The sequence below is a fragment of the Uranotaenia lowii genome, chromosome 2 (assembly GCF_029784155.1).
Source record: "Uranotaenia lowii strain MFRU-FL chromosome 2, ASM2978415v1, whole genome shotgun sequence".
NCBI classification, from domain to species: domain Eukaryota; kingdom Metazoa; phylum Arthropoda; class Insecta; order Diptera; family Culicidae; genus Uranotaenia; species Uranotaenia lowii.
Window position 1 is genome coordinate 125,834,193 of NC_073692.1, and position 11,504 is coordinate 125,845,696.

Genomic DNA, 11,504 nt, shown 5'->3' on the forward strand with positions numbered 1-11,504 from the left:
ACTGTTGTATGTAATCCTCTGCTTAACTGACAACCATTGCAGCATATCAAGCATAAAAGCACTAGGAGTATATCGGTTGCATCGTATTATCACTCTCATTATCTTGTTTTGAATTCTTTGTAGCCGCTTTGTCTGCGTATCTGATGCATGTAGCAGTATTGTAGCGCAATAGTCAAAGTGTGGCGTTATCACTGATTTCACGTAGATTATTTTTGACCAGAATGTCATGTATCTACTTATTCGGCAAAGAACTCCGTATTTCATAGCAATCTTCTTAATAGTATAGTCGATGTGAGCTACAAAATTTAGCTTTTCATCGATTTGTACTCCCAGGTATTTGACTTGACGTACTCTTTCGATTGCACAACCATCAATATATAGGTTTGAACAGACTCCGATTTTGCGATTTCCAATAATCATCCAGCTAGTTTTATTGAGGTTCAGACACAATTTTCGATGTTTTAAAAAATTAGCAATATTTTTTAAATCCGCATTTGCTTCTTGTATGACGTGTTCCAAATCCTTGCCACTCCAATAGGAGACTGAGTCATCCGCAAAAAGCTTCAGACGACCATACTGTAAACATTTTTTCATGTCATTGATGTAAAGTATGAACAACAAAGGACCCCATACACTTCCTTGTGGGACACCTAAGTTGTTTTCTCTGTATCGCGAGTAAGATGAACCAAATTTTGTTCTTTGCATTCTGTTACCCAAATAGTCCTTGAACCAGTTAAGAACTGTCCCACTGATGCCAATTCTTGTTAACACATCAATCAGAATTTCTCGATCAATTGTTTCAAAAGCTCTTTTGAAGTCCAGAAACACAGCAACTGTATAGTTACCATTTTCGATGTTGATCTTCCAATTTCGTAGTACCAAATTCACTGCAGATTCTGTTGAATGTTGCTTCCTGAATCCAGACTGTTCGGCAATTAGTATTTCTTCGTCTTCAATAAAGCCTAAAAACTGCCTTTTCACTGCTAATTCTAGCACTTTTTCCTGAATTTCCATCATGTTTATAGGACGATATAATGTTGCATCTCGTGCCTTATTTTGTTTTTCAATCGGAACTACAGTTGAACATTTCCATGTTTCTGGTATTCTCCCTGATTGAAGACTTGTGTTAATAATATCTCTCAAAGCATTTCCTAGTACAGGTAAAGAATCTTTAAAAACACGTAATGAAACATTTTCTATACCAGCCGTGGGTTTCATGTTGTTTATTATTTCATCAAATTCTTGACAACTTATTGCTTCGAATGTGCGAAAGTCTCCGCCGTTATAAATAATCTGATCCAAGCAGCCATTAGAGCCTGCCGGAATACTATCATGAATATCTATGACGCTATCGATAAAGAAGTCATTGAACTTCTCAGCAATTTCAGATTCATTTGTGATTTCAACTCCGTTGAACGAGATCGATCCAGTTTTGGTCCCATTTGAACTTATCAAACGTTTTATCGATTTCCATAGTTGTTTACCATTGTATTTGTTTCTTTCTAGCTCATCTTGAATAGATTGGTTTTTTGCTTCTTTTATTTTACGCGAGTATTCATTTCTCATAACTGTGTAATTACGCCAACTTTGTTCGCTTTTAGTTCTTAAAAATTGTCGATAAAGTTTATCTCTTTGTTTTTTTGTTGCTCTAAGCTCTCTGGAGTACCAGTAAGTACCCAAACCAGTACCATTTAGTGCCAGTATTTTACGAACACTTTTTAGCCATACTAGTGCATTAACACTATTTTTTAACAATAGATCGATACGTCTTACCAACTCATTAAAGTCTGCGCATCTCAAAGTTGGCAAACCTTCCTCAAGAAGCTGGCGTAATACATTGCTATTATACCGACTCCAATCATTCACTATTTGAAGGGTATCTGGTTCGACATCGTCAAGCCCAAACCCAGCATAAATATTTATTGACTCGTGGTCCGATACGCGGTAATCTGAAATGATAGTCGCTTCAGCTCTGTCCACATTTGTGAAAACCAAATCTATCCTAGTACTGCTGGATACCGTTATCCGCGTGTTTTCAGTGACAATTTGTCGAAAACCGCATGCTTCCATAACACGTTTCAATTCTCGGCACTCTGCTTCTTTGTTGAAGTTGATATTGAAATCACCACAGAAGATGTTGTCGATTTCATCTTCTACAATTTCATTAAGCCAATGATTTTCTAGAATATCCATAAAGCGAAGATTACTTGCGCTGGGTGAATGATAAATTCCTCCAACGATTGCCTTTCTTTTTCCATCATTTAGTTTTACTGCCAGTATCCAATTCATTTCTAAGTTTGAATTGAGCAAGGTGTCGATTTTAAAGATGTTTCGGACGAACATTGAAACTCCTCCAGTGTGCCTTGAATGAGAAAAACAATGTACCGTTTCGTAGCCTATAATATTAAATGAATCCGAATTCAAATCTTCAGTAAGATGAGTTTCAACCAAAACTACAACGGCCGGTTTTAGTTCCTGGATAACTATGCAAACTTCATCGAAATTATTTATCAAACCGCACACATTAAGATACAAAACATCAGGTTTTGATTGCTACTTACCGTAGTCAATAAATTTTTTTGCATTTGCAACTTTACGTTTATAAATCTCGCAATCATAGCTCCAAGCTGGATGACTTATATCTATTATTTTCTCCGAACTCGAAGTAGTTGTACTATTGAAGTTAACGCAGTTTATACATTTTTCAAATTGAGCTTTGCACTCATTAATTTCGTGTTCTTCGCTGCACTTAGCGCAACAGATCGGTTCCTTACAAAATTCAGCTTTATGACCATATCTCCAACATTTGTAACATCTTAAAACATTGATGGCCTCAAAAATTTTGCAGCGCTCCCACCCTACATTAACTTTTCCACGACTTATTAAAGTAGTAAAAGTTTGAGAATCAACTTCTAGGGTAGCAATCATGGGATTGTTTGTCCACTTCTTATTCTTCTCGATTTTAACTACCGTAATTACAGAGTCATTTAAATTATTTTGCTTTTTTAAAAGCTCGACAAAATCGTTATCCTTAAAATCTTTGGATTCTTCAAATCCCACTACTTTCACCTTTGGTTTAGCTGGTTGTTTAATTTCAACAGAATATTTTTTACCCAATACTTTTGAAGAATGCACCATGAAATTTTCCGCTTTTTCTTTCGTAGCGCATCGTATCAATACTTCACCTGTGGTTTCTATATAACGAGCTGAAGTAACACCCATTGCTACCGGATCAAAATGCGATTTTATATCTTTCCGCGTGATACTAATATCCTGTTCAGTTTTCGGTTTGACACGAACTGTTTCTTCCAATTTAACTAGAGAAGAAATTCTGCTTTTGCTCGAACTTTCTACATTGTACAATTTCACAGGAGTGTTGTTATTCACTGTTAGATTGCTCACGTTTGATAAAACTGCATTTTGTGCTATTGATGTCTTTACCACTTTAGAGTAGGACATATTTGGCGTTTTTTCGTTATCATTCAATTTTCGTTTTTTTGAATTTGAACGCAAATGATATCTGACAGTTTCATTACTACGTTCATTTTCAGATTTAGAGGCTAGACTTATTTCTTCACGAACAATTTCCTGAATTTGTTTTTTCAAATTTGAAGGTACTAATACTTGGGATTTCAATTTATCGAATTTATCATTAATATTTTTAATAATCTCCATTAAATTATCAAAATTTTTATCCGCACCTGGATTTTCTAAACAATCATCACATACAAACACAGCATTTTTATTTTTTTGAAAAAAGTCATAATTGTCAGACACCGCAGGTGGCAAACAGCTGATGTGGAAAGCTTTTTTGCAACTTCCAAAACAGAGAACCAGATCTGACGTTGTAATTCTGCCACAGCACCGAGAACACAACGCGGAACTCATTCTCTCGCATTCATCCATCTCACACGCATACCCAACTTTTGCAAACAAAACCAAAGCGGCGAGCCGCTTTTGTCTACACCCCGTCGGTGATCACCAGCGATCAATTTTTGCATGCGAAACAGCACAAAAAACAACAACAAAATGATACTTAGCTGCGGTATTCGGACAATATAAAATATTGTATTCGCCTTGGAACAGGTCTCCCGCGATGAAAACTCGATGTCATCCGATGGAAAAAGGTGGCACCGATGTTTAACACTCAACTGAAAACTTGTAACTTCACTGAATATTCGTTTTTCACATTAAAAATTTACGTTTATCTGGCACAACAAAAAATGCATACGGTCGCACAGTCGCACTTGTCATCTCGGCTTCCCAAACTCTCGGCTCAACCAAACTTAGCTCATCAATCGAAAATCTTAATATTGACAGCATAGAAAATTTGTGGGTGAAAATATCCTATGATAACAGCTAATTTTTGATCGGGACAGCATATGTACCACCGGAAAAAAGTCACGATGGATCAGTCATCGATTTACATGTTGACGCGTTATCAGCGGCCAGGCTACGACACTCTGCATGTAATGTCATTCTGCTTGGTGACTTTAATCAATCGCAACTAATCTGGATGCCTGGCCAGAACAACAGCATGGTGTTAGATTCTGCTTCAGTGATAAATACAGCTAGTGCTTCACTCTTGGATGGAATGACACTCAATGGAGTAAGTCAACGAAACGGGATACGAAACTCTCAAAATCGTACGCTGGATTTGGTTTTCTCGGATGATTCTATTTTGATTAGCCCCATAATCGAAGTCAGCGATGTCGTTGTCCCTATAGACGGGTACCACCCTCCTTTGGAGTTCGAAATTTCATTCCCGTGTCCCATCGATTTTGTTGAGAATTTCGATGCATCAGCTCGTGACTTCAATCGTGCGGATTTTGATACCATGAACCGTATTCTGTCTGGAGTTGACTGGTCTGATCTTCAAAGTTGTACTGACGTAGATGTGGCTGTTGATACATTGAGAGCAATTCTGGATGACGCTTTTGAGAATACCGTTCCCCTGGTGCGACCTCCTCTCCGACCCCCTTGGACTAATGCTCACTTGAAGCGGCTGAAAAAGATACGTTCGAAATTGCTGCGGAAGTTTAGTAACTCCAGATGTCCATTCGTCAAAAGCAAGTTGAACGCTGCGACTAAGCAATACCGAATATACAATCGAATTTGCTATCGCCGTTATGTGGATCGCACTCAGAGTGAGCTTCGTCGCAATCCAAAAAAGTTCTGGAAATTTGTGAACTCCAAACGGAAGGAGTCCGGGCTTCCAGCTACACTCCAATTGAACAACCGTATTGCCAAGTCACCTGCTGAAAAATGCTATCTTTTTGCGACGCACTTCGCTAGTGTTTTTTCAGATAAGTCGCCATCTGCCAGTCAATCGAATGCTGCCGTAACACGACTACCTGTCGATGTGCTCGATCTGGATGTTTTTGCTGTTAGCGAAGAAATGGTTTCAGAAGCTATCATTAATTTGAAAAATTCGACTTCAGTCGGACAGGACGGAATACCGGCGTGCGTACTGAAAAATTGTCGCAATGTACTGGTGAAACCTCTTACGCGTATTTTTAATCAGTCTCTAGAACAGCAAAAATTCCCTGCCATCTGGAAAAAATCATTTATGTGCCCAGTATACAAAAAAGGTGACAAAAAAGATGTTCTTAACTACAGAGGTGTCACATCGCTAGCTGCCTGCTCGAAGGTATTTGAGAAGATCGTCAACAATGTCATGTTTTCAGCTTGCCGGAACTGGATCTCTGAGAACCAGCATGGATTTGTTCCTAAACGCTCGGTAACTTCAAACCTGATGGTTTTCACATCCTTCTGCATATCAAATATGGATGACGGCAAACAAATCGATGCGATATATACCGATATTTCGGCGGCATTTGATTCTGTAAACCACGATATTCTGCTGAAAAAATTGCATCGATTGGGGTTTTCCGAACGAATGTGCGCGTGGATTAGAAGCTACCTAACGGATCGTCGATTGGCTGTTAAAATTGGTTCTGCTGAATCCTCTGACTTTATTCCAAAGTCCGGGGTACCCCAAGGCAGCAATTTGGGTCCTTTACCGTTTACGCTGTTCTGTAATGACATCAATTTGTTGCTCACTGGGTGTGGAGTTTTGCTGTATGCGGATGACTTAAAAATATTCCTAGTCATAAACAGTCAATCTGACTGCCTCGAGTTGCAACGCTTCTTAGACACAGTTGTGAACTGGTGCGCTAACAATTTACTTGTCTTGAGTGTTGCGAAATGCTGTATTATCACATTTGGGCGCAGGAAAAATCCCTTTGTGTATGATTACAATGTTATGGGCGAGCAGTTGCATCGTGTTGAGGAGATTAAGGATCTTGGCGTTTTGTTGGACAGTCAAATGACTTTTAAGCGGCATTACTCTAAGGTACTCGAGAAGGCTAACCGTATGCTGGGATTTATCATACGTCTGAGCAAAGAATTCACAGATCCGGTCTGCTTGCGAGCTCTGTATTGCTGTCTGGTGCGATCAATACTGGAATCCGCGAATCTTGTATGGTGGCCTTTTGAAGCCGCATGGACAGCACGTTTTGGAGCAATTCAACGTCGGTTCGTACGTTACGCTCTTCGAGAGCTACCTTGGGAAAATCCTTTGAATTTACCGCCATACGCACAACGTTGTGCCCTGCTTGGACTTCATACGCTGTCGGATCGTCGTTCCATCGGTCAATCGCTGTTCGTGGCAAAAATTCTTCGGAACGAAATTGATTGCTCCTGGCTACTTTCTCGCTGTAATATTTATGCGCCAGAACGAACTCTACGAAATAGAAACTGGTTATCTCTGGAACCGAGAAGAACGCGTTATGGAAGCAACGACCCTCTTCGTTCAGCAAAAATATGCTTCCTTAGTTGTTATAATATCTTTGACTTTCATGTATCCACTTTAACCTTTCGACGCCGTATTGAATCGGAATTAAGTGTTCAACTACGAAGTTGAGTAAAACTATCGTGCTTTGTACAACTAACATTAAGATGATCATTAAGACACCCATGTCAGATGATTTTATTTTATATAAATAAATAAATAAATAAATAAATAAAAAGTTTTGAAAAAATCACAAAATCACATCAACCACCGCTTAAAGGGTCTAACGTAGGGCAACTAACCCTAGTATTAAACAAATCGTCAATTTTGAATTGTGTGTGGCTTTATTCGATCAGCTCCCTATCGAAATTTTTTTTTTATTCATCAAATGAACTGTAAAACAACTTTTTTGAAAAAACTTTTGAATTCCGCATGATATGCGATTATTTTTTGTTGAAATCGGAGGTTTCAGCGGTGGAGTAGCGTTATCGTTTATTTATATTCTAAACAAGGTCCTTACATAGCTGTACTCTACACTACCCAATTAAGCCAACATTAAGCCAACTTATATTGGAGAGTGTTATTATGGTTTTATTATGGACATGAAAAATGCTCAGATTCTTGATTCAACCAAATGTTTTCAGGTAGTCCTGAAAACGCTAATAAAACTTTTACTTTATATAGCCGTAGGAACGAGGGGAGGGGGTGGGTTGGTTGAACCCCTCCCCCTCCCTTCTTCCATGAGGGTTCATCAAAAACAAGCAAGGTTTTCTACTCTACACTCGAAATTTTAAATTTTTACTCAAACTTTGGTGATAAAGTAAGGTTAATCGATAGTAACAATCTTGACTCAAAACTGATATCAAAACCTCGAAAACTTATCTTAGGTTCATAATTCAGCTAAACATTTAGATTCAAAATTCACATTAAGATTCAGCTCGTAAATGAGTTCCACAATCAAAATAAAGTTATGAAAATGATTATTTCGGTAAGGATTTGAATTGCAAGATATCGCAGGATAATAATTCTTATTGTTAGTTTGATTTTAAAGTTTAACCAAAGTCAGTTCATTCTCACAGATAAGCTAAAAATAACAAAAAAAAATGTCGAATCATAGTTCATTTAAAAAAATACCATCCACAGGAATTTATTTTTAATAAAAATAAAACAATGATAAAGGAATATGTGCTGCCTTGTCGCAATATTTTCAAGAACCAAATTTTAAACTTGAATCTTTAGCTAGGATCGAGTATGCATCAATCCGATTGGTACTGTAAAATCTTTATCTTTAACTTTTGCCATTAAAATTTGGATATATTTTTAAAATTTTCTGTCGAAATTGCCCGAAATTGCCATTTCATAAAATAAAATGGGAAAAGGTTCGGCCGCCGATTTTTGATTTATATTTCTTTTTGACAAATTTTCCTGAATGGTCACTGGCTTTTGGTTCGATAATTTGGAATAGAATGTCCGAACTTTGCCAGGTTTAAAATCAAATAGCCCAGATTTGCCTGACCAAGATACGTACGAGAGAACTTCCGGCAAAGCTGAGTTAACCAGATTGTGGTGAAAATTTACGATTTCAACTATCGATGAAAGTAAGTTTCCAAATTTGGCGCTTAAGGATTCTTCATACAAATCTTAATCATCATGTGAAAAATTCTAGTGTGAATTTCCAAAAGTTTCCAATTAACACGGAAAATGAGTTTCTATTTAGTTCTTTAAACGAACTTAAAAATGAATAATCAAAAAGTATTTCAAAATAATCAGATTTTAATTTTTTCTATTCATGCAATGTTTGAGCAAAAATGTCATTATTGGTTGTGTTTGTGTGTCTTATTGATGTTTCATCAAAAATTCCTTTTCCACGTGAAAGATCATGACAAAAATAAGATCATAAGCGTATGAGCATGTTCTTGATATGAACTTTAGGTTCCCCATCGATGCAATTAGCGGGTGTATTTTTAATTATGAAAGTAAATTTTTCTAACTTTTTTTAGCTTGATAAATAAAAAAAGCATATGACGCGTATTTAAGTCAACAACATATAGAAATAAAGGCAACGACGATGACAGTTGGTTCGAGTTTTTTATCTCAACCCACATCTGAGATATTCAAAGAGGTCCACGTTTCTCCATGGCCCAGGATACCCCACTCTCCCCTACTTTTTAAGTTTTAAAGAAAGAGTTCTGAATGCTTTATTAAAAGTACAAAAAAAAACATAAACCAAGAAGCTTATGCCACGTTGCATAAAAGTGTTTGAATTTGAAACCGTAATAAAATTAGGTGACAGTTCTAGATCAAGATGTCAAAAGAAGACTTTGAAATACTTCAAATCAGCGTAAGTGGTATGAATATCTTTACAATGAGAGTCCCAACCAGTAGGAAGAAAAATTGTTGCTTGACGCCGCCATTAATCCAAAATGGCGGATACTCCTTTTTATTTTAAAGCTGTAAATTACTGAAAATCTAATGATACATTCACAACACAACTATTGTAAGAAAGGTCTAAAGTAAAAGTCAAATAATTTCGCTGTACGACGCCATCTTTAAAAAAAAATTTTCTCAGTATTCTGTTTTAATGGATCAAAGTAGGATTTCAGATAATTTTTAGGTAATATTTTTATCCAATAAAATTGAAAATAGTCACCTTTATGTTTTCTACGCGGCTCAGTAAAAAATGAGTTTGTTTTCGTTCCCAATTTAACTAGGTGCCATTGCTATTTGCCAACACAACTACAATCCAAAATGGAACTGAAATTGGTAAACATGTGACTGGGTCCCATTGAAGCTGGACGGACCAGATGCATTGCAAGAAAAAAAAACCGGTACAAGTCTAGTAACAATTCTCAAACCTCACCAAGGAGGAAATCTTCGAAATTGCCTCTGGGGTTTTGTTGGGTGGTTTGCAATTCCATGATATTTTCTCTAAATTGAAAAAAAATGTCAACTTTGGATTTTGTTCTTTAGTTCACAAACCGAGTACACACAACCAGTAATTTTTACAGAAACTGGCTTCCCAAAAAAAAAAACTTCACCCCACAGTACCCTCTTCTATTGAAGTACAATATACAGCTGTATGATGATCTCAAATTGCTCGTCTGGCTAGGATTCTCAAAATTGAGAATGGCACTATTTTCGGTGTTTATTTGAATAACAACCGAATAGTTTGAATCTCAAGCAACAGAAAGAGAATAAAAGAAAAGAAAAAAAAATCCCATTGAGAAAAGGACGAAACAAGCATATTTGGACTGTAAGATTTCTCAAACAGACCCCGGAAGTAGCAGAAGCAGAAGCCTAACATCCGGGGCGTCAGCAAAACGGAGAAATTGGGAAGGTATTGTGTTGTTTTGTACCTACTGAATTTTTCCATTCTTCGCCAGAAGGCTCCGCTTGTATTGCAAGCAAAATGTTTCCTAACATAGGTACAGAAAAAATACGGAAATTGCTCCAGGAAGGTAGAACAGCAAAAATGTGAAGCAGGGGACCGGGGAGAAATCACCCGGGATCGGCCGGATGAAAAGTAGAATGCTTTCTATTTCGATATTTATGGGAGCCAAGGCTCGTTTCGAGTGCATGTGTTGAAGGATGAAATTTTTGAAGATTTGCCGATTACCTGAATGGAGCATCGGAAACAATAGCCTTTATATGTATGAATTTATGCATGGACAGATCGAAACTAAATTTTGAATGGAACCCCCGTTGTAAAATAGAAGCTAATGGATGAGGGCCACTTTATGCCCCTGAGCTTTGACTGAGAATTTGTTTCATGTCTTTCGAATTAAAAATTTAAGAATGAAGAAATGTCTTATTGTCATCCAAATTAGTTTCTTATTTTTAAACATTAAAAAAGAATGCTCCTTTTGTTATGTTGGCACTTTTAGAGATTATTTTATTCATGAATGTTCAATTAAAAACCGTTGATTAAATAAGGATTGACAATTGTGTCACCATAGTCATAAGAATGATGTAAAAATCTTTTAAAATTTAAAAGTACCTTCTGATATGAATGTAATGTAACATGTAAGTATTCTAATTAAAATCATCTTTTTACGATTCCCGAGAAAGGAAATATACCTGGAGCATTTTGAGAGTCTGTGCTATCTTCGGTTTTGTTTGACCAAAATGGTCTACGTGCTTGAACAGATTTAAACTCAAAATGGCACACTGAAAAATTTAAGGTATGTGGTCAAGATTTTAAATTTAAAATTTCCAGGATTCCAGGATTCAGTTATAGGCTCGATGACTTTTGTTTTAAATATTTGCCCTAATAAAAGCTTTTGACGAATAATGTCCCAATTACTATAAACACATTTTTACAAGTGCTCCTTGTAAATCCCAGAGTACGTACTACGATACAGTAAGTAGCAACGGCACGCGCTCGAGTGATTTATGAACAAACAAAATCTGTGCCAGCCATCGAGAAGAATGAACGAAGGAACGTTATGTTATGTTCCACCATTCCCTTCGGAATTCATAATGACCATCTTCCATCACGGCGTGTGCGACTTCCTCTCGCTCGCTATCTCATGTGGGTGGATAATCTGATTCATAAAAGGTGATTTTCCAGCAGCTTGGACGGTGCACGTTACGGACATTATCTGATGCTCGGTACCGTCTAGAGTAGAGATTTTCCAAGCAGTTTACATTTTGAAGTTACTTCAGGTGATTCGTTAAAGGTGAAAAAAATAAGGTACATTCACTAGCTTAT